Source organism: Bombina bombina, chromosome 6 (genome assembly GCF_027579735.1).
Source record: "Bombina bombina isolate aBomBom1 chromosome 6, aBomBom1.pri, whole genome shotgun sequence".
Lineage (NCBI taxonomy): Eukaryota > Metazoa > Chordata > Amphibia > Anura > Bombinatoridae > Bombina > Bombina bombina.
Window position 1 is genome coordinate 1,023,562,329 of NC_069504.1, and position 25,083 is coordinate 1,023,587,411.

At 38.4% G+C, this 25,083-nt stretch overlaps 1 protein-coding gene across 3 annotated transcripts in view; it reads left to right on the forward strand.

Annotated features, from left to right (window-relative positions):
* TSPAN9 (tetraspanin 9) overlaps positions 1–25,083 on the forward strand; it is a 672,639-nt gene that overhangs the window by 203,897 nt on the left and 443,659 nt on the right. For all 3 annotated transcript variants that reach the window (XM_053718751.1, XM_053718752.1, XM_053718753.1), the window contains exon 3: positions 14,809–14,859. The gene's annotated coding sequence lies outside the window, so the exon portion shown is untranslated. The remainder of the gene's footprint in view (positions 1–14,808; positions 14,860–25,083) is intronic.

Genomic DNA, 25,083 nt, shown 5'->3' on the forward strand with positions numbered 1-25,083 from the left:
CCAAAGGCAATTATTTATATGAGGATAACCCCTTCTTCTTTTGACTAAAAACCTTGTTTATTAACATTTTAATTAAATATACTTTGTTTTTTTCCATACAGTGTGTTGTACAGTTTTCACGTCATGATATATACACAAAATAATAGCATAGTTTCAATCTGCAGGGCCTGCTGAAAAAAAACAACACACAAATATATAACATTGAAAAATGGCCTAAAGTAGGGCTTAAATGTGAACAACACCTAACAACTCCAAAACAGCTCAGCAGAGGGATGGAAATGACTCGGCCGTTAAATAAGACCTCCCAACTATCCCGATTGCAGAGGGACTGTCCCTAATTCTGAGCTATTTTCTTCTGAGACAGCTATATGAAAATATTTGCAGAAATGCTCTTAGTCTCACAATTGATCTCATAGACACACCTAACGACCATCTAGACAATGCCAAACCATCCACAATCCAGCTTTACCACCACCTGAATGCCCCCTCCAACCTTTCAAGTCCTTCACACCGAACTACAAATGTTAAGAGGTATAGTTAGTGGTTAAAGAAAGAAATTTCCCACATGGCTTCTTGTTCTTGAGACGATTAATGTGTAAAACAAGACTGGAGTCTCTATAGTTTGTGAACAGGGGAGAGCTTTCTGGAAACCGTTTTGGAGATCTCTGCTGGATTACATGGTTATGTGGTGTGGTTTGGGCGCTCACTATTTTACAATACAGAAACAAGGCACACATCGAAATATTTTGGATCAGATCATTTTATAATTTTATTTTTTGCATGGATTGTTTATATTTCACAAATTATTTGCTGATTAGAAGATATTAAACAATGGGTTTAAATTGGGGCTTCACAGTTTTAATTAAATCTAGGGCTAAAAATGAGGATCCATTTGCATTTTTAGGAAATAGGGAAGTTATTTATAAATAAATATATGGAGAGTAATAAAAAATTAAAATTGCTGAAGTAAAATAAAAGATGTGGTTCCTGTATTGTTCCCTTGTATATATGCAAGAAATATACATGTGAAATGACTACATATAAATCTATATAAAGGACAGTAGTATCATTATTTTCAAGGACATACATTTTTTTTTTTTAAATGATTCCCTCCAATTTACATTCATGAGCCTTTGATAGAAGAAAAAAAACCCTTCAGGGTATGTGCACATTTATGTTAAAATCTACAAAGGATCCTTTCACTGTGTGAAATATAGCAAAGCACAATTATTGGTGGTTTTACTGTTTACAATCGCCACTCTCAGCAACAAGATGACCCTGCGATTTCAGCACATTTCAAGGGCACCAGAAGAGAGTTGTCATTTGTTGTTCAGCAATGATACGGTTAGCAAGTGAGGGATAATATGTTTGTGTTATTTTAGTACAATGACACCTTGAACGGAAAAAATAGTTTTTTTGTAGAGTTACATTAAGATTGTACCTCATATTTAAGACCTTTACATTCATCCACAACGTGTTCATTAATTATTTATTTTATTTTTCTAACTTATTTTTTGTTACAAATTCCCACTCCCAGTAAGCAAATACTCCAGAATTGTTATTGTTTAAAAAAATAGATAACTCGGTTATTACCCATTCCCCAGTTTTGCATAACCAGCACAATTATATTAATATATCTTTTACCCCTAACGTGTTTGTGTGATTTCTCTCCATACCAGCAAGTTTTTAATCGTCAGATCATCAAAGGGAGCACTCGGGAAAAAAACTCGGAAAAAAAACTTTTAGTATCTTTCTTTCCCACCCCCCACTGTGAGTGTGATTTCTTCTGCACCTTCTTGCTTACATAGCTGTTCAGTATCCATTACTGCTGTATTTAAATTTTCAGTATATGTGGATGTTTCAACAAGCAAAGTCATTTTATTTCAAATGAGAAAATAAAGGTTAAAGAGCTATATTTTGTAAACCTTCTATATTTGGAAATCATTTTTTATAGTACGCTGTCCTTTTAAACTAGCCTATTTCTGTGTATAAGTGTGAAGCTAATTAGATTAATAAATATATTAATGTAATGAAACACAAAATTGACACTTTAAATGAGCAATGGTATACACGCGACCCCTAAGCATATACATTGAAGACCAGATAAGAGAGCAATATAGAAAAATAGAAGTATAGAATTTGACAGTAGATCAGAACAGCCCCTGTGTTCTCCACCTCTTTTGAAAGTTTATTGCATGAATCCACCACCCTTTCTGTAAAAAAATAAATGCTTCCTCACATTTCTTGAGTCTGCTACCCAGTATAAAACCTTTTTAAAAACGTTACTTATAAGTTCCCAGTTTAGTACTGTTGATGAGTTTAGGCTGGGACACCCACTGAAGGGGCTGAGAAAGCAGGAAAAGCAGACCCCCCCCCCCTCCCCTGCGTATGAAAATACATATTAAACGAACAGGAGAAAACAGGAATCTGTAGACTTCTGTCTACATCTGATTCTTTGGGGCTTGATTAGGAGTCTGAAAATCAGCAGAATGGTATTAAAAATAAGCAAACCTTTACATTGTTACAAAAACACTCCCAGTTGGGCTATACAAATGGATTATCTACAAAACATAAATGCAAATAAAAATCTAATGTACAATGTCTCTTTAAGGTTTTTATCATGTCACCGCTTTCCTTTTTCCTATAAAATATGCAGGCTGCAGGGAGAAAGAGCAAGTCTTTTCCTAACCTCTTCTGTCAGCTGCATTGATAAGTAATTTCAGTGGTCAGTCTACCAATCACATAATTATGCTGCAGTCAGTGATTACTGCTGCATTTGCAGTGATTAATAAGGCTTCCGGGGATAGTGAGAGAGACTTCAGCACTGCAAATCATGCAGCAGTGATGACTATAATCGGATGGCTGTTTAGAACGCATTACATCAAATGTGGAGCAGGGCTCTGGCACTAAGGTCCAAAATGCAGACCAGTTAGTATGCAAAGAAGAGTATGGGATTATAGCCAAATACTGTCCAAGCTGCGTGGGATGACTTGCAACCCCAGTGAATGTTGTGCACAGATCATCAACCTGAAGATGTGAGAGAGGAACAATTAGTGTAGGCAGTTAGTTGCAACGTCAGCCTAAAATGTTATTTTTGGATCTTAAAGGGACAGTCTACACTTTGAGTCTTACTTTAGATTAAGCTGCAAATATCCTCCTGCACCTATTTCTATATCATGCAGCAGGAACAGTAAAAAAGTTATTTTAACATGAATATTGTTTCTGGCTACATTGAAATGGCTGCTAAGCTTGCCCACTGATGACATCACAATCTGGGCTGCATTAAAGGCTCACTAGTTGGATTCAAAAGACTGTCAATGCTATTTAGCAAAGTACCTATATGCAGCCCATATTGTGATATCAGTGGGCTGGGATTAGCATCCATTTCAAAGTGGCAAGAAACAATATTCATTTTAAAATAACTTTTTTACTGTTCCTGGTGCAGGAGGCTTTTAAGGTAAGACTTTAAGATGACTAAGGTATAGACTGTCCCTTTAACTCTAGTGAACCCATTCTCCATAAAATTATACATCATTCCATCTATCACAGTATCAAATAAGTAATGATGAGTAAAAAGATGAGAACAGAAAGTCTGCTGTGGATATAGTGTCGTTGTATAGGACCCACTCTTACAGGAAACCCTAAATCACTGGAACAGAGGTTTATGCATAATTATATATATATATATATATATGCAAATGAGATTCACAATACTTCAAATATTTGCTTCCAAATTTCTTTTTTAAGCACAGATTCCCTCATGCCAGTGTAGTGTTGTTCTAGCACAGCTTTAAAGCTTAGCAAGGCACTCAGCAAGACAATCAAATGTGGCAAGCTGTTTTGTCTCATTAGACCTCTTCAGCACATGATAGAGTTCTATTTGCTGCATAGTGAAGCTGACATAGGGCATCTAAATCAGAATAGATAAGTTATGGTGAGAAAATAATAAACCATGAAAACAACCCACTGTGAGTATAGTGACACACAATAGACCACTGCATATCAAATCTGCACATGCTCCGACAAGAGACGGTTAGTGTATCCACTGAAGCAGAGAATTCTAAGTAAATACAAAAGTCACCAATTTGAAGCCATCCAAACGATGGTGTCCAAAAACAAAGGCGCCCTGCACTGGCTGTCGCTGAATGTAGACTATCACCAGGGTCAGCTCTTTTTAAAAACAGATGGATGATCTAAGCAAAAACAAAAAGAAGGCGCTCCAATGGTGCAGTGAAATAGAGTAAAAGTGATTCTTTCCAATAAAATCCCCTCAACTGTAGGTGGGTACTCACAAAAGGAGCGCACTATAATGCAGTGCTATTCACGCAGGCTGGATTGATTAGAGCCCACCAGCTAGCTCCCACAGGATTCCAAGAGACCTCAATTCTGGAATGCAGGGATAGAAAACAAGGGAAAGGAACAAAAAGGACTCCAATAGGGCAGATGGTCACTAAAGTATTTAGGCACCCAAAGGTAGAACCCACTATAAATGGATACTCACATAGGCAGCGCACTATAATACAGTGTAAGTTGTGCAGGCTGGTATATCAGTGTTCACCAGCTAACTCACTCCAGTATGCAGGACCCACAGTCCACCAGAGTAAACGATTCCCTCAAAAAAGCTATGATTTATTAAAAAATAATGAATTCAAAACAATACAAAAACCTTTTCTGCTACGCATTTCAAGGTGCTAGTGGTGCCACTAGCACCTTGAAACGCGTAGCAGAAAAGGTTTTTGTATTGTTTTTAATACATTATGTTTTAATAAATCATATCTCAAATCTTGGGATATTTTAATTCAACATTATTTGGTTCGTGAGCATTTTTGAGGGAATCATTTACTTTGGTGGACTGTGGATCCTGCTGGTGAACTCTGATATACCAGCCTGCACAGCTTGCACTGTATTATAGGTCGCTGCCTATGTGAGTATCCATTTATAGTGGGTTATACCTTTGGGTGCCTAAATACTTTAGTGACCATCTGCACTATTGGAGTCCTTTTTGTTCCCTTCCCTTGTTTTCTATCCCTGCATTCCAGATTTGAGGTCTCTTGGAATCCTGTGGGAGCTAGCTGGTGGGCTCTAATCAATCCAGCCTACGTGATTAGCACTGCATTATAGTGCGCTCCTTTTGTGAGTACCCACCTACAGTTGAGGGGATTTTATGAGAAATAATCACTTTTACTCTATTTCACTGCACCATAGACAAACCTCAAAATGCCTATAAATACACCCTCACCACACCCACAATTCAGATTTACAAACTTTGCCTCCTATGGATGTGGTGAAGTAAGTATGTGCTTGATTTTCTTCTGTGATATGCGCTTCTCAGCATTTTGAAGCCCGTTTCCTCTCAGAGTACAGTGAATGTCAGAGGGATGTGAAGAGAGTATCACCTATTGATTCTATGGTTTTCCTCACGGGAAATCTTTTCAAAGGTTCTCTGTTATTGGTCGTAGAGATTCATCTCCTACCTCACTTTTCAAATCGACGATATACTCTCATATTCCATTACCTCTACTGTTACTGTTTCAGTACTGGTTTGGCTATCTGCTATATGTGGATGGGTGTCTTTCGGTAAGTATGTTTTCATTACTTAAGACACTTTCAGCTATGGTTTGGCACTTTATGAATTAATATAAAGTTTTAAATATATGTATTGTACTTATATTTGCCATGAGTCAGGTTTATGTATATTTCCTTTTGCAGACTAACAGTTTCAAAATTGTGAAACATATTTAGGAAGTTATTTTTTCTTACTTGGGGTATAGTCTTTCTTCAAATTGACTGCTTTTTCATTAATTTTCGCGGGCAAAATTAGGCTCACGAGTCGCAAAAATGCTGATGTTTATAGCATCATTATTGGCGCAAGATTTTTTTTGGCGCAAAAGTACGTTCGGTGGCGCAAATTCGTCATTTCCGGCATCTTAGTTGACGCAGGGTTTCCTTGCAAGGTTGCGTCTGCCATGACGTGAGTTGCGTCATTTCAAAATGTTGTTAGCGCCAAAAAGAAATTCATTTTGCATTGTGCATCATACTTGGCACCAAATAATTTAATTATTTAAACCCCACTTCCTATATGCCTCTTGCTTTTTTCTATGCTCAGAGGGCTATGCTGTTTGCATTTTTTTCCCATTTCTGAAACTGCCATATAATGAAATTCATAATTTTGCTTTATATGTTGTTTTTTCTCTTACATTTGCAAGATATCTCAATCTGATCCTGTCTCAGAAACCACTGTTGGATCCCTGATGCCTGATAACAGTTCTACCAAAGCTAAGTGCATCTGTTGTAAGTTAGTGGAGATTATATCTCCAGCTATAGTATGTAACAGTTGTCATGATAAGCTTTTACATGCAGAGAATGCATACATCAGTACTAATACAATGCTTGTTGTTCCTTCAACATCTAATGTACATGATATCCCTGTGAATATAAAATATTTTATTGCTGATGTTATTCAGAAGGCTTTAAAGTAAGAGTAGGTGGGGGTAGGGCAAAGTATACTATATACAAGAGGTTAGTGGTTAAAGGCAAATAGCCCAATTTGAGTTTTATAATCTCCTAACCGCTAATACCTCCTGCCACAGATTTAAAGTTAAAAGCAAAGTACAACTAACGAGTAATTGTAAATAGACTAGGAATAGGTAACTTAAATCTGTGAGAAAAATTCCACCAACTGAGCCCTTTCTGAGTCAGAGCTAAATTTGTTTTAATTAGAAAAAATGTTTTTCTTATCCATTCATACACTAAAGTTTATTAAGAAAATATATTTAACCACACATACATTTAGCAAGAGCTAAAAATTAAAAACACTGCACCTAAGTTGAGCTATGATTATTAAATTAAATTATTCTGAAATCAGCATCAAGGGTATCTTGCAGCAAAATTATAAATATAGGCTAAGCCCTTACAATCCGAGGGCTAGTTTAAGTTTAAGTTTTACCAAGTTTTTTTATAAAGCTGCAATTTACCAGACCAACAAAGGTGAGCAATTTAAAAAAGGGAAAGACAAAGCTTATCCCAGAGGACCCCTGACGTACGTTTCACAAAAAACGCTTCCTCAGAGGGGTGATGTCATGATAAGCTTTTACATGCAGAGAATGCATACATCAGTACTAATACAATGCTTGTTGTTCCTTCAACATCTAATGTACATGATATCCCTGTGAATATAAAATATTTTATTGCTGATGTTATTCAGAAGGCTTTGTCTGCTATTCCGCCTTCTAATAAACGTAAAAGGTCTTTTAAAACTTCTCATAAAGTGGATGAAATTTCAAATGACCGACAACATACTGAATTATCCTCTGATGAGGATCTATATGATTCAGAAGACCCTACCTCAGATATTGACACTGACAAATCTACTTATCTCTTTAAGATGGAGTATATTTGTTCCTAGTTAAAAGAGGTGTTGATTACTTTGGATATTGAGGAAACTAGTCCTCTTGATATTAAAACTAGTAAACATTTAAATTCTGTTTATAAACCTCCTCCTGTGGTTACTCCAGAGGTTTTTCCAGTTCCTGATGTTATTTCTGATATGATTTCAAAGGAATGGAATAGGCCTGGTACTTATTTTATTCCTTCTGCTAGGTTTAAAAAGTTGTATCCTTTGCCAGCAATTAGATTGGAGTTTTGGTAAAAAAATCCCCAAAGTTGATGGGGCTATTTCTACTCTTGCCAAATGTACTACTATCCCTATGGAAGATAGTACTTCCTTTAAGGAAACTTTGGATAGGAAACTTGAATCTTATCTAAGGAAAGCTTATTTATATTCTGGCTATCTTCTCAGGCCTGCCATTTATATGGCTGATGTTGCAGCTGCATCTACTTTTTGGTTGGAAAGTTTAGCGCAACAGGAAACAGATCCTGATTTGTCTAGCATTGTTCTCTTGCTTCAACATGTTAATCATTATATCAAAAATAGCATCACAGATAAAATAAAAATTGATGTTAAATCTATGTCTTTAGCTATTTTAGCTAGAAGAAATATTGGAATGCTGACATGGTATCTAAGTCTAAATTACTATCTCTTTCTTTCCAAGGTAAAAAATGTATTTGGTTCTCAGTTGAATTCAATTATTTCAACTGCTACTGGGGGGAAGGGAGGTTTTTTACCTCAGGATAAAAGATCTAAGGGTAAATATAAAGCTTGTAATTGTTTTTGTTCTTTTCAACAGAATAAGGAACAGAAAGCCAATCCTTCCCCCATTGAATCTGGTTTCAATTAGAAACCCTCTTCAAGTTGGAATAAATCCAAACCTTTTGAGAAACCAAAGTCAGCCCCCAAGTCTGCATGAAGTTGCAACCCTCATTCCAGCTCAGCTGGTGGGGGGCAGATTAAAAATTCTGTCCAAAATCAATGGATTCAGAGCATTGTCTCTCAAGGGTATCAAATAGGATTCAAAGAGAGACCTCCTGTGTGAAGATTTTTTCTCTCACGCGTTCCAGCAAATCCAGTGAAGGCTCAGGCCTTTCTGAAGTGTGTTTCAGATCTAGAGCTTTCAGGGGTAATTATACCAGTTCCGTTTCAGGAACAGGGTCTGCGGTTTTATTCAAATCTATTAATTGTCCCAAAGAAAGAAAGTTCATTCAGGCCAGTTCTGGATCTGAAAATTTTGAACCATTTTGTAAGAGTGCCAACTTTCAAAATGGTGACTATAAGGACTATTCTGCCTTTTGTTCAGCAAGGTCATTATATGTCCACAATAGACTTACAGGATGCATATCTTCATATTCCGATGCATCCAGACCATTATCGGTTTCTGAGATTCTCTTTTCTAGACGAGCATTACTAATTTGTCGCTCTTCCATTTGGCCTAGCGACAGCTCCAATTTTTTTTTTTAAAGTTCTTGGTGCCCTACTCTCTGTAATCAGAGAACAGGGTATTGTGGTGTTTCCTTATTTGGAGGATATCTTGGTACTAGCTCAGTCTTTACATTTTGCCGAATCTCACACGATTCAACTAGTGTTGTTACTTAATATAACCAGAAATGAGAGGGGGCTCTCTCTAACAAAAAACAGAACAGTGGACTGAAGCCCGTAAACAAACAAGCTGCAATAAAGATACAACAGTTGGGTGAACAGCATCACAATATCATATATAATGCAATCAGATACAACATTGATAATAATAGTAGAGTAATAAAAAGTCCCAAAAAGGAGGGGTAGTGCTATGCACTGTCCACACACGTGTCTGGTATCCAAACAGAAGGCACAGGATGGATGGCTGCTCTCCTCCACTCAGATCAATCCAGATCAGGCACTAGAAATAAACACAAAACAGAGGGGCACCTCATGTGTAGATCAAAAATGCCACCAGCAAAAAACATCCATAGATGCCAAATGGGCACTCACATGTAGCATGTTAATGCCTGAGATATGAACTACAAGGCAGTAATGCTATTATACACAGGGAGAACTTCCTATTGAGCTAAAAAGAAAATTAGACAAACAATTAGGATCACCTACAGAATCAGCAAAGGTATTTGATGACCTTTAAAATGTATTGTGATCTATATACAACACATTTGATTGCATCACATTTACAAACAACTTGTGCTTTATTTATATGCTGGAGCTGGGTCCTGAATATCGTTACAGAAAAACATGGGTAAACACATTTGTTATTCAGACACAAATTTAATTATTACAGGAACAACATTTTTTACACATATACATGGGGGTTATTGTGCACTTAAAAATTATCATATAAGTTTCTTTTTGATATGCCTATTTGTCAATTGTGATTATAATATGATATATGTGTATATGCATATTATGATGTACTAATTTATAAAATACACAGGTGTTTATATGTGATTTACTCAGACAGAGATCTGAGACATACCTGCTATACTTATACAGGGGTTATGATATATAAACAGAAATATTACCCTATGACCATATATGTGTATATGTGTATTATGAGGTACTGATTTATAAAATACATAGGTGCTTATATGTGATCTGAGACATATACCTATTATAACTATACTATTTCCATATACAGGGGTCATTATATATAAACAGAAATATTACCCTATGATCGCATCAATATCTGTTTAACATGTTTTGTTTATTGTGAATATGATATGACATATTTAATGATGTATGAACTCATTAGGAACACAGGTATTTTAGCCACGCCTTAAAAGGGATGGTATCTAATGTGATTGGTTTTAGTTTATTTTAAATAGTTCAGGATGTTGTAAGGTACTTTATGCCTGATGAATTGGCAATTTTTTAGAAGCTGAGAAACGCGTTGCATGCAGGGGGCTATATGTCTATGCCCCCTCCACTTATTGCTTGATGTTTTTAATGTGATTTTTAAATAAACCATTTTTAACAAAAGCTAAGTGCAAGCACCTTTATTATCTGTTGGAACTGCATCCTGGGGCCTACTGTTCTTGGAACCTGCATCCTATTTTCCAGTCTGAAGCCAGTACAAGGGTTAGCTGATACACCCCGAGTTATCAGCCTGCAACTACCAGCACATAAGGGTGCTATTGCTACATGTGAGTACCCATTTGGCATCTATGGATGTTTAGTGTTGTTTCTTCAAAGACATGGTTGGAGGATCAATTTACCAAAAAGTTCCTTGATTCCTCAGACAAGGGTCACCTTTTTAGGTTTCCAGATAGATTCAGTGTCCATGACTCTGTCTCTAACAGACAAGAAACAAATACAATTGGTTTCAGCTTGTCAGAACCTTCAGTCTCAATCATTCCCTTCAGTGGCTATGTGCATGGAGGTTTTAGGTCTCATGACTGCAGCATCGGATGTGATCCCCTTTGCTCGTTTTCATATGAGACCTCTCCAGGTTTGTATGCTCAATCAATGGTGCAGGGATTATACAAAGATATCACAATTAATATCCTTAAATCCCAATGTTCAACTTTCTCTGACTTGGTGGTTAGATCACCACCGTATAATTCAAGGGGCCTCTTTTGTTCGTCCAACCTGGACTGTAATCACAACAGATGCAAGTCTTTCAGGTTGGGAAGCTGTCTGGGGATCTCTGACAGCACAAGGGGTTTGGAAATCTCAAGAGGCGAGGTTATCAATCAATATTTTAGAACTCCGTGCTATTTTCAGGGATCTTCAGGTTTGGCCTCTGTTGAAGAGAAAACCATTCATTTGTTTTCAGACAGACAATATCATAACTATGTCATATGTCAATCATCAGGGTGGGACTCGCAGTCCCCTAGCTATGAAAGAAGTATTTTGGATACTTGCTTTGGCGGAATCCAGCTCTTATCTAATTTCTGCAGTACATATCCCAGGTGTAGACAATTGGGAAGCGGATTATCTCAGCCGTCAGACTACATCCGGGGGAGTGGTCGCTCCATCCAGATGTGTTTTTTCAGATTGTTCAGATGTGGAGTCTTTCAGAAATAGATCTGATGGCTTCCCATATAAACAAGAAACTTCCCAGGTACCTGTCCAAGTCCAGGGATCCTCAGGTGGAGTCGGTGGATGCGTTAGCAGTTCCTTGGTTTTACCAACCTGCTTATATCTTTCCGCCTCTAGTTCTTCTTCCAAGAATGATCTCCAAGATCATCATGGAACATTCGTTTGTGTTTCTGGTAGCACCAGCATGGCCTCACAGGTTCTGGTATGCGGACCTTGTCCAGATGTCCAGTTGTCAACCTTGGCCACTTCCTTTAAAACCAGACCTTCTGTCTCAAGGACCGTTTTTCCATCAGGATCTCAAATCATTAAATTTGAAGGTATGGAAATTGAACGTTTAGTGCTTAGTAATAGAGGTTTCTCTGACTCAGTGATTGATACTATGTTACAGGCTATTAAATCTGTTTCTAGGAAGATTTATTGTTGAGTTTGGAAGACTAATATTTCATGGTGTTCTTCTCATAAATTCTCCTGGCATTCTTTTAGAATTCCTAGAATTTTACAGTTTCTTCAGGATGGTTTGGATAAAGGTTTGTCTGAAAGTTCATTGAAGGGACAAATCTCTGCTCTTTCTGTTTTATTTCACAGAAAGATTGCTAAGCTTACTGATATTCACCGTTTTGTTCAGGCTTTGGTCTGTATCAAGCCTGTCATTAATTCAATCTCTCCTCCTTGGAGTCTTAATTTGGTTTTGAAAGCTTTACAGGCTCCTTCTTTTGAGCCTATGGATTCTTTGGATATTAAACTACTTTCTTGGAAAGTGTTGTTCCTTTTGGCTATCTCTTCTGCTAGATGAGTTTCTGAATTATCTGCTCTTTCTTGTGAGTCACCTTTTCTGATTATTTATCAAGATACGGCAGTTTTGCAGACTTCATTTAAATTTTCCCTAAAGTTGTGAATGCTAACAACATTAAAAGGGAAATTGTTGTCCCCTCTTAGTGTCCTAATCCTAAGAATTAGTTGGAGAGATCCTTACATTCTCTGGATGTTGTAAGAGCTTTGAAATATTATGTTGAAGCTACTAAAGATTTCAGGAAGACTTCTAGTCTATTTGTTGTCTTTTCTGGTTCTAGGAAAGGTCAGAACGCTTCTGCCATTTCCTTGGCATCTTGGTTAAAGCTTTTGATTCATATGGCTTATTTGGAGTCGGGTCAGGCCCCACCTCAGAGAATCACAGCTCATTCTACTAGATCAGTCTACACTTTGTGGGCTTTTAAGAATGAAAGCTTCAGTTGATCAGATTTGCAAAGCAGCAACTTGGTCTTCTTTGCATACATTTACTAAATTCTACTGTTTTGATGTTTTTGCCTCTTCAGAAGCAGTTTTTGGTAGAAAGGTTCTTCAGACAGCTGTTTCAGTTTGATTCCTCTGCTTATGTTTTAAGTTTTTTCTTTTCAATTTTGAGAAAAACTTATTCTTTTGGTTGTGGATTTAATTTTTTCAGCGGAAAATGGCTGTTTTTATTTTATCCCTCCCTCTCTAGTAACTCTTCCGTGGAGTTCCACATCTTGGGTATTACTATCCCATACATCACTAGTTCATGGACTCTTGCCAATTACATGAAAGAAAACATAATTTATGTAAGAACCTACCTGATAAAGTCATTTCTTTCATATTGGCAAGAGTCCATGAGACCCACCTTTTTTATGGTGGTTATGTTTTTTGTATAAAGCACAATTATATTTCCAATTCATTTTTTGATGCTTTTTACTCCTTTTTTTCTATCACCCCATTACTTGGCTATTCATTAAACTGAATTGTGGGTGTGGTGAGGGGTGTATTTATAGGCATTTTGAGGTTTGGAAAACTTTGCCCCCCCTGGTAGGATTGTATATCCCATACGTCACTAGCTCATGGACTCTTGCCAATATGAAAGACATGAATTTATCAGGTAAGTTCTTACATAAATTATGTTTTTCTATATGAAGGCAGATTACCAATCATTACAGAGAATAACACTGTCAGTGTCACTCTTTATAACAATCAATCATTGTTGGTAGTCGGAGCGCCAGGGAATAGGGAGGTGGGTGACTTGGCCTAGCGAAGGAGGGGGGAGGGACAGGGTACCCTACACCACAGCAATATAAGGCAGGGGAGAGGCAGGGATGGGGACCTACAGTGTGAAACAATATTGGCCTGAGGGGGACCCTACACTGCAGGGGGGAAAGTGATTGCGGAGGGAGAGGGGGCCATTTCACTACAGGGGAAAGTTCATAAATATAAAATAAAAATAAGTGTAATTAGTTACTGTCAGACTAGCTGACAGTAACAATAATGGCAGGGAGTAGTGGTAGGGAGAGGGTTAGAGAACTGTTTGGTGGTGGTCAAGAAGGGGGTGGATGAAGGGTTCCCTACTTTACAAAAATTTAAATAATATATGTGAAAGAGCACTATTTAAATGAGGTGGGGTTTTTTCTCTTCAAAATGGTAAATTTGTGTTTGTGCACCCAACAGATTTCTTTGTTTTGTATAACAATCTTTAATCAAAAGTTTTAGCACACACTTGTTTTGATTACCAGCATTAGCTTTTAACTGACCGAACCACCTTACCACACACATAAAATAAGACTCTGCACTGGTGGGTGGGCAGTTGTGCTGAATGGTTGTAGAGTTACTTTTGATTAAAAATATTAATATTAAACTAATTAATTTTGGGGTTGGTTACTCCTGAAAGGGCAGTACTGGAGTAGGTAAATACTATGCAACTTTCTAGCAAATTGCGTTATTTGTGTCATCAGAAGAAGATTCAAATGCACTAGTTTCTGTGTACTCTCTGTTTGCTTGTCTGTCAAACACATGCATGGTGTGAATAGTCTAATCCTTATATTGGTATCTGCTGAGATTGGCTCTGGGATGTGGACATGTAGCCAGTTTTGAAAGATATACATTAAATATAGTAGAATTGTGTAATCAACAAATTCATAATAAAAATCACTTAGTCTGAATTTCAAATGATTTGTAGATTTTTCAGAGAAATCTCAAAGTTCAATTTTGCCCCTTGCATCATGTGACAGCCGTCAGCCAATCACACAGTGCATATACATATATACTGGGAATTCTTGAACATGTTCCGTAGTAGCTGGTGAGTCAGTGTATATATAAAAATGTGAATTAGAAAGTTGTTTACAATTCCATGCTCTGTCGTAGTCATAAAAGTTTAATTTTGACCCTAGTGTTCCTTTAAAGGTGGCTTTATTTTATTTACAAAACATATATAAAATAATGAATATGCTGTATGCTTGGGGCAAATTGTTCTCAGCATGAGATTGATTTATATGGCTACTATAGTAGGATGGCATTGCTACAACTAAACCTGCCGTTTGTATTTTCTGAAATAAGATCATATATCATTGATAAAATAACATCTTATTTTTTTCTTCCCCCTTTAGAATCATTTGAAATTGCTGCATTGAGTCCACCCTGTGAGAAAATAGCTACAAGTGAGTTTTATAAAGATTTATTTTCTTCTCATTTTCTGTGTTTTTATATACAACAACAACATACTGTATGCAGGAAGCGGTAGCTGCATTAAACACTCTTCATAATTTCTAACATAGAACATCTGTTGTTTCAATGTGAGTAAAAATAAACACATCTGTATTTTTATATACGGTTATTAACTTTGCCTAGAAGACGCAGAGAAAAACATAACCTTAATATTTCTGAATCATAGCATGTATTTGTAAGCTTGATGTTCATGTCAACATAAGTAAATAGAATAATTTTTTTCATAATTTCAGAGAGCATATGGATTTGAGTGTAACACATTTTGTATCTTTCACAGTATATTCTTTATCACAGTGTTCTTAGTTATTGTCAAACAGTTGCCATATTATCATGCCATTGTGTAGATCAGTGATTTTATGTGCATATTGTTAGATTTTGCTTTATTTGCCATTAAAGGGTTATTTTCATACCTAGTTAGGTTAAGGGCATATGAAAGAATATACGGGTAGATTACCAGTCTTGCGTTATGAGGGGTGCTGTGCTAACGTTTTTTCTCACCGCTCACTTACCTGCAGCGCTGGTATTACGGGTTTTTACAAACCCGGCATTTAAAGACAAGAAGTGAGCGTAGAGCAAAATTGAGCTCCATACCGCACTCCAATACCAGTGCTGCTTAAGTCAGCGGTGAGCTGGTTGTACGTGCTCGTGCACGATTTCCCCATAGACATCAATGGGGAGAGCCGGCTGAGAAAAAGTCTAACACCTGCCAAAAAGCAGCGTAAATCTCAGTAAAGCAGCCCCATTGATTTCTATGGGGAAACACATTTTATGTTTACACCTAACATGAACCCCAAGTCTAAACACCCCTAACTTTACACTTATTAACCCCTAATCTACTGCCCCTGACATCGCCGACACCTGCATTATACTTATTAACCCCTAATCTGGCGCTCTGGACATCACCGCCACCTACATTATTCCTAATAACCCCTAATCTGCTGCCCCAACATCGCCGACACCTACATTATGTTTATTAACCCCTAATCTCCCTCCCCCAATGTCTCCACTACGTACATTTATTAACCCCTAATCTGCCGTCTCCAACATCGCCGCCACTATTCTAAATTTATTAACCCCTAAACCTAAGTCTAACCCTAACACCCCCTAACTTAAATATAATTTAAATAAATCTAAATACAAATTACTATCATTCCCTAAATTATTCCTATTTAAAACTAAATACTTACCTATAAAATAAACCTTAAGCTAGCTACAATATAACTAATAGTTACATTGTATCTAGCTTAGGGTTTATTTTTATTTTACAGGCAAGTTTGTATTTATTTTAACTAGGTAGAATAGTTACTAAATAGTTATTAACTATTTAATAACTACCTAGCTAAAATAAATACAAATTTACCTGTAAAATAAAACCTAACATAAGTTACAATCACACCTAACACTACACTACTATTAAATAAATTCCCTACATTAAATACAATTAACTAAATTCAATAAAATTGGCTAAATTACCAAAAAACAAACAAACACTAAATTACAGAAAATAAAAAACAAATTACAAGATATTTAAACTAATTACACCTAATCTAATAGCCCTATCAAAATAAAAAAAGCCCACCCAAAATAAAAATAAAAACCCTAGCCTAAACTAAATTACCAATAGCCCTTAAAAGGGCCTTTTGTGGGGCATTGACCCAAAGAAATCAGCTCTTTTACCTGTAAAAAAAATACAAACAACCCCCCAACAGTAAAACCCACCACACACACAACCAACCCCCAAATAAAAGCCTAACTAAAAAAAACTAAGCTCCCCATTGTCCTGAAAAGGGCATTTGGTTGGGCATTGCCCTTAAAAGGGCATTTAGCTCTATTGCTGCCCAAAGCCCTAACCTAAAAAATAAACCCACCCAATACACCCTTAAAAAATCCTAACACCCCCAAAGATTCACTTACCGGGAGAAGTTTTCATCCAAGCGGCAAGATGTCCTCAATGAAGCCGGCAGAAGTGGTTCTCCAGACGAGCAAAAGTGGTCCTCCCGACGGGCAGAAGTCTTTATCCAAACGGCATCTTCCATCTTCATCCTTCCGACGCGGAGCGGCTCCATCTTCAAGACATCCGGCGTTGAGCATCCTCTTCAATCAACGGCTTCTTCGGAATGAATGTTTCTTTAAGTGACGTCATCCAAGATGGCGTCCTGTATATTCCGATTGGCTGATCCAATAGGTTTGAGCTTGCATTCTATTGGCTGATTGGAACAGCCAATAGAATGCCAGCTCAATCCTATTGGCTGATTGCATCAGCCAATAGGATTTTTTCTACCTTAATTCCGATTGGCTGATAGAATTCTATTTGCCAATCAGAATCTAAGGGACGCCATCTTGGATGACGTCACTTAAAGAAACATTCATTCCGAAGAAGACGTCGATTGAAGAAGATGCTCCGTGCCAGATGTCTTGAAGATGGAGCCGCCCCGCGTCGGAAGGATGAAGATAGAAGATGCCGTCTGGATGAAGACTTCTGCCCATCTGGAGGACCACTTCTGCCGGCTTTGTTGAGGACATCTTGCTGTTTGGATGAAGACTTCTCCCGGTAAGTGAATCTTCGGGGGTTAGTGTTAGGATTTTTTAAGGGTGTATTGGGTGGGTTTATTTTTTAGGTTAGGGCTTTGGGCAGCAATAGAGCTAAATGCCCTTTTAAGGGCAATGCCCATCCAAATGCCCTTTTCAGGGCAATGGGGAGCTTAGGTTTTTTTTAGTTAGGCTTTTATTTGGGGGGTTGGTTGTGTAGGTGGTGGGTTTTACTGTTGGGGGGTTGTTTGTATTTTTTTTTTCAGGTAAAAGAGCTGATTTCTTTGGGGCAATGCCCCACAAAAGGCCCCTTTAAGGTCTATTGGTAGTTTAGTTTAGGCTAGGGTTTTTTTTTTATTTTGGGTGGGCTTTTTTTTATTTTGATAGGGCTATTAGATTAGGTGTAATTAGTTTAAAGATCTTGTAATTTGTTTTTTATTTTCTGTAATTTAGTGTTTGTTTGTTTTTGGTAATTTAGCTAATTTTATTGAATTTAGTTAATTGCATTTAATTAGGGAATTTATTTAATAGTAGTGTTAGATGTTAGTGTAACTTATGTTAGGTTTTATTTTACAGGTAAATTTGTATTTATTTTAGCTAGGTAGTTATTAAATAGTTAATAACTATTTAGTAACTATTCTACCTAGTTAAAATAAATACAAACTTGCCTGTAAATTAAAAATAAACCCTAAGCTATGATACAATGTAACTATTAGTTATATTGTAGCTAGCTTAGGGTATATTTTATAGGTAAGTATTTAGTTTTAAATAGGAATAATTTAGGGAATGATAGTAATTTATATTTAGATGTATTTAAATTATATTTAAGTTAGGGAGGGTTAGGGTTAGACTTAGGTTTAAAGGGTTAATACATTTAGAATAGTGACGGCGACGTTGGGGACGGCAGGTTAGGAGTTAATAAATGTAGGTAGGTGGCGGCGATGTTGGGGGCAGCAGATTAGAGGTTAATAAATATAATGTAGGTGGCGGTAATGTCCGGAGCAGAAGATTAGGGGTTAATAAGTATAATGTAGGTGGCGGCAATGTTGTGGGGCAGCAGATTAGGGGTTAATAATATTTTACTAGTGTTTGCGAGGCGGGAGTGTGGCGTTTTAGGGGTTAATATGTTTATTATAGTGGCGGCGATGTCCGGAGTGGCAGATTAGGGATTAAAAATGTTGTTATAGTGTTTGTGATGTGGGAGGGCCTCGGTTTAGGGGTTAATAGGTAGTTTATGGATGTTAGTGTACTTTGTAGCACTTTAGTTATGAGTTTTATGCTACAGCAATGTAGTGTATAACTCATAACTACTGACTTTAAAATGCGTTAGGAATCTTGTCGGTATAGACTGTACCGCTCACTTTTTGGCCTCCCAGGACAAACTCGTAATACCAGCGCTATGGAAGTCCCATAGAAAAAAGTCTTTACGAAATTTACGTAATAGCAGCGGGCGTAAAAAAGCTGCTTTTTTATTTTACCGCAAAACTCGTAATCTAGCCGACACATTTTTAAAGTGACAGGAATAGGCAATAATAACATGATGTAATGCATTAGAATGTTTTATTATTGTACAATTTGGCGAAGAAAATTGTCTTTAAAGGGATACTGAACCCAATTTTTTTTCATGAATCACATAGAGCATGCAATTTTAAGAAACTTTCTAATTTACTCCTATTATCAAGTTTTCTTTGTTCTCTTGGTATCTTTATTTGAAAAGCTAGAGTGTAAGCTTACAAGCTAGCCCATCTTTGGTTCAGCACCTGGGTTACAGCTTGCTGATTGGTGGCTAAATGTACCCACCAATCAGCAAGTGCTATCCAGGGTTCTGAACCAAAAATGGTCCTGTATCAAATAAAGATACCAAGACATTAAAGAAAAAATGACAATAGGAGTAAATTAGAAAGTTGCTTAAAATTACTGCTCTCAGAATCACGAAAGAAGAAAATTGGATTCAGTATCCCTTTAAGCCCTGCAACAAATTTATCAGAAAAGTAGTGCACTATGGTAAAAGTCAGCACCAAAGAAGTAGATGAGATTTAGGAAAAGCAAACTCCTTTTCTTCTAATGACTTCTGGAGCAGTTTGTTTCTCTGTGATTTGTTGGGGGATTCACCGCACTACCAAAGTTTACCCTCTTAAAGGAGGCAAAAGCACATTGACAATCACTGTAGCATTAATTAAAACAAGCTAAACCAAATAAACAGATGCTTTCCGTTGATCAAAGACTCCAAGCATACAGAGTTAATGAGAGAGTACTACTTGTACAAACACATGTTCCACCAAGAGGAGCCCATCAGCTTGAGAGTGACATCTGCCAATGCTAACTAAATCATGGATGGGAGAATGAGCCCTGCAAAGGGCTTAAACACATAGTCTAAGGATAGTAAACTTTTTTTATTTTCTCGCAATTTTTTTTCTAACATATTATTTCTCTTGTAAGATGTATCGAGTCCACGGATTCATCCTTACTTGTGGGATATTCTCCTTCCCAACAGGAAGTGGAAAAGAGAGCACCCACAGCAGAGCTGTCTATATAGCTCCTCCCTTAGCTCCACCCCCCAGTCTGCCTACTCTAAGAAACTAGGAAGGGCAGAGCGAGTGTGGTGACAAAAATGTTAGTTTTTTATTTCTCAAGCAAAAGTTTGTTATTTTAAATGGTACCGGTGTGTACTATTTACTCTCTGGCAGAAAAGGGATGAAGATTTCTGCAAGGAGGATTATGATCTTAGCACTTTGTAACTAAGATCCACTGCTGTTCTCACAAGGGCTAAAGAGTACAGGAAAACTTCAGTTGGGGGAACGGTTTGCATGCTAAGCTGCATATGAGGTATGTTCTATATTTTTTCTAGTCTGACTGTGTTAATTCTAGAAAAGGCTGGCAATATCCCCATGAGGGAAGGGTAAGCTGTATTCAGACACTTGGATAGGAATTTCAGCTTGCTTGAAGGGCTCATAAGTTACTGGTGACACTGTTAGGAAAAAACGTTTTTGTTTGTTCAGTAAATGATGCAATTATAAAAAATTTTTGAAGGGACTAAAGGTGTCATTGTGGCTTGTTTTAGGGATTTTTAACCCACATGGTTAATTAAGAGACACTGAGGTGTTTTTCTAATAGGCCTCAAAACATCGAGTGAGGTGGATGGGGCCTATTTTTGCGCCTCAGTTGCGCAGTTTCTTTTCCTTAGAGACATCCAACTGCTTCTCCAGTGGTTCCTGCTGTGTTTGAGGGCTGTAAAGGAGTTTTTTTCCTCACAAATCGTTCTGAAGGGCAGGTAGGCTCCACAGCAGAGCTGTGGCAAGGTGCTGAAAGTCTTTTTTACCGGTTTCGACGTTTTTTCAATCCGGTTTTGCCATTAAGGGGTTAATTGTTTATTTGCATAGCTGTGCAATGTTACTAAGGCTGTAAGATACTACTGTAAAACTTTTGTTAAGTTTACTGCTTTTTTGCACTGTTTTGCAGAACTTGTGCAACTTTTTTCCTCTTAAAGGCACAGTACCGTTTTATTTCAAAGTGTTATTTACTTTGATTACAGTGTTTTCCAAGCTTGCTTGTTACATTATTAGCCTGTTTAACATGTCTGACACCAAGGAAAATCCTTGTTCAATATGTTTGGAAGCCATTGTGGAATCCCCTCTTAGAATGGGTCCCAATTGTACTGATATGTCTATAAATTATAAAGAACATATATTAGCACTTAAAAATAGAGCAATAGATGATTCTCAGTCAGAAGTAAACGAGGGTTTGCCATCTAGCTCTCCCCAAGTGTCACAACCAGTAACGCCCGCACAAGTGACGCCAAGTACCTCTAGTGCGTCAAATTCATTTACTTTACAAGACATGGCCACAGTTATGAATACAACCCTCACAGAGGTTTTATCCAAACTGCCTGGTTTACAAGGAAAGCGGGACAGCTCTGGGTTAAGGAAAAATGCTGAGCCGTCTCATGCTTTAGTAGCCGTATCTGATATGCCCTCTCAATGCCCTGAAGGGGTGAGGGATTTGTTACCTGAGGGAGAAATTTCTGATTCAGGAAAGACGCTTCCTCAGACAGATTCTGATATGACGGCCTTTAAATTTAAGCTTGAACACCTCTACTTATTGCTTAGGGAGGTATTAGCAACTCTAGATGATTGTGACCCTATAGTGGTCCCAGAGAAATTGTGTAAAATGGATAATTACTTAGAGGTTCCTGTTTACACTGATGTTTTTCCAGTCCCTAAGAGGATTGTGAATATTATTGCTAAGGAGTGGGATAGACTAGGTATTCCGTTCACTTCCCCTCCTGTTTTTAAGAAAATGTTTCCCATATCTGACACCATAAGGGACTCATGGCAGACAGTTCCTAAGGTGGAGGGAGCTATTTCTACTCTGTCTAAGTGTACAACTATACCTATCGAAGACAGTTGTGCTTTCAAAGATCCTATGGATAAAAAATTAGACGGTCTCTTGAAGAAAATATTTGTTCATCAAGGTTTTTCTCTCCAACCTATTGCATGCATTGTTCCTGTAATGACTGCAGCTGCTTTCTGGTTTTAGGCTCTAGAGGAGGCTCTTCAAATGGAGACTCCATTAGAGGAGATTATGGACAGAATTAAGGCCCTTAAGTTGGCTAGTTCTTTTATTACAGATGCCGCATTTCAACTGGCTAAATTAGCGGCAAAGACTTCAGGTTTTGCCATTTTAGCACGCAGGGCGTTATGGCTTAAGTCCTGGTCTGCTGATGTGTCATCTAAATCTAAACTTTTGAACATTCCTTTCAAAGGTAAGACCCTGTTCGGGCCTGAACTGAAAGAGATTATTTCAGACATCACTGGAGGGAAAGGTCATGCCCTTCCTCAGGATAGATCAAATAAGATGAGGAACAAACTGAATAATTTTCGTTCCTTTCGGAACTTTAAGAGTGGTCCTGCTTCAGCTTCCTCTACTGCAAAGCAAGAGGGGAATTTTGCCCAATCCAAGTCAGTCTGGAGACCTAACTAGGCTTGGAACAAGGGTAAACAGGCCAAGAAGTCTGCAGCTGCTTCTAAAACAGCATGAAGGTGTAGCCCCCGATCCGGGACCAGATCTAGTAGTGGGCAGACTCGCTCTCTTCGCTCAGGCTTTGGCAAGAGATGTTCACGATCCCTGGGCTTTAGAAATTGTGTCCCAGGGATATCTTCTGGAATTCAAAGACTCCCTTCCAAGGGGGAGATTTCACATTTCTCGATTGTCTGTAAACCAGACAAAGAGAGAGGCGTTCTTATGCTGTGTAGAAGACCTACATACCATGGGGGTGATCCGCCCAGTCCCAATAGAGGAACAGGGGATAGGGTTTTATTCAAACCTGTTTGTGGTTCCCAAAAAAGAGGGAACTTTCAGACCAATCTTGGATCTCAAAATTCTAAACAAGTTCCTCAAGGTTCCAACATTCAAGATGGAGACTATTCGAACTATTCTACCTCTGATTCAGGAGGGTCAATATATGACTACCGTGGACTTAAAGGATGCATATCTACACATCCCTATTCAGAGATCATCATCAATTTCTCAGATTCGCCTTTCTAAACAGGCATTACCAGTTTGTGGCCCTTCCCTTCGGGTTGGCCATGGCTCCCAGAATTTTCACAAAAGTGCTAGGCTCCCTTCTGGCGGTTCTGCCACCACGGGGCATAGCAGTGGCGCCTTATCTAGATGACACCTTAATTCAGGCGTCGACTTTCCAGCTAGCCAAGTCTCACACGGACATTGTGTTGGCTTTTCTGAGAGCTAACAGGTGGAAGGTGAACATAAAAAAAGAGTTCTCTCTTCCCTCTTACAAGAGTTTCCTTCCTAGGGACTATGATAGACTCGGTAGAAATGAAAATATTTCTGACGGAGGTCAGAAAACTAAAACTCTTAACCACTTGCGGAGCTCTTCATTCCATTCCTCGACCATCAGTGGCTCAATGTATGGAGGTAATCAGACTCATGGTAGGGGCAATGGACATAGTTCCTTTTGCCTGCCTACACCTCAGACCACTGCAACTATGCATGCTCAAACATTGAAATGGGGATTATGCAGATTTATCTCCTCAACTGCATCTGGACCAGGGGACCAGAGACTCTCTTCTCTGGTGGTTGTCTCAGGACCACCTGTCTCAGGAAATGTGTTTCCGCAGGCCAGAGTGGCTCATTGTAACGACAGATGCCAGCCTGCTAGGCTGGGGTGCAGTCTGGAACTCCCTGAAAGCACAGGGCTTGTGGTCCTGGGAGGAAACTCTCCTCCTGATAAAAATTCTAGAACTGAGATCGATATTCAATGCGCTTCAGGCGTGGCCTCAGCTTGCAGCGGCCAAATTCATCAGGTTTCAGTCGGACAACATCACAACTGTAGCTTATATCAATCATCAAGGAGGAACAAGGAGTCCTCTAGCGATGATGGAGGTAACCAAAATAATCCGGTGGGCAGAGGATCACTCTTGCCATCTCTCAGCAATCCACATCCCAGGGGTAGAGAACTGGGAGGCGGAATTCCTAAGTCGTCAGACTTTTCATCCGGGGGAGTGGGAACTCCATCCGGAGTTATTTGCCCAGCTGATTCAGCTATGGGGCACACCAGAATTGGATCTGATGGCGTCTCGTCAGAATGCCAAACTTCCTTGTTACGGGTCCAGGTCCTGGGATCCCAAGGCCGTACTGATAGATGCTCTAGCAGTGCCTTGGTCCTTCAATCTGGCCTATGTATTTCCACTGTTTCCTCTCCTCCCACCTCTGGTTGCCAGAATCAAGCAGGAGAGAGCTTCGGTAATTCTGATAGCACCTGCGTGGCCACGCAGGATTTGGTATGCAGACCTAGTGGACATGTCCTCGGTTCCACCGTGGACTCTGCCAATGAGGGGGGACCTTCTAATCCAAGGTCCGTTCACGCATCCAAATCTAATTTCTCTGCATCTGACTGCTTGGAGATTGAACGCATGATTCTATCAAAGCGTGATTTCTCTGAGTCGGTCATTGATACCCTGATTCAGGCTAGAAAGCCTGTCACCAGGAAGATCTATCATAAGATTTGGCGCAAATATCCTTATTGGTGTGAATCCAAAGGTTACTCGTGGAGTAAGATTAGGATTCCTAGAATATTGTCTTTTCTCCAAGAAGGTTTGGAGAAGGGATTATCTGCTAGTTCCTTAAAAGGACAAATATTTGCTTTGTCTATTCTTTTACACAAACATCTGGTAGATGTCCCAGACGTTCAAGCATTTAGTCAGGCTTTGGTCAGAATCAAGCCTGTATTTAAACCTGTTGCTCCGCCATGGAGCCTAAATTTAGTTCTTAAAGTTCTTCAAGGGGTTCCGTTTGAACCTATGCATTCCTTAGATATTAAGCTTCTATCTTGGAAAGTTTTGTTTTTAGTAGCTATCTCTTCGGCTCGAAGAGTTTCTGAGCCATCTGCTTTACAATGTGATTCCCCTTACCTTGTTTTCCATGCAGATAAGGTGGTTTTGCGTACCAAACCTGGGTTTCTTCCTAAGGTTGTTTCTAATAAGAATATCAATCAAGAGATTGTGGTTCCTTCTCTGTGTCCTAATCCTTCATCTAAGAAGGAACGTCTGTTACACAAACTTGATGTGGTTCGTGCTTTAAAGTTCTACTTACAAGCAACTAAAGATTTT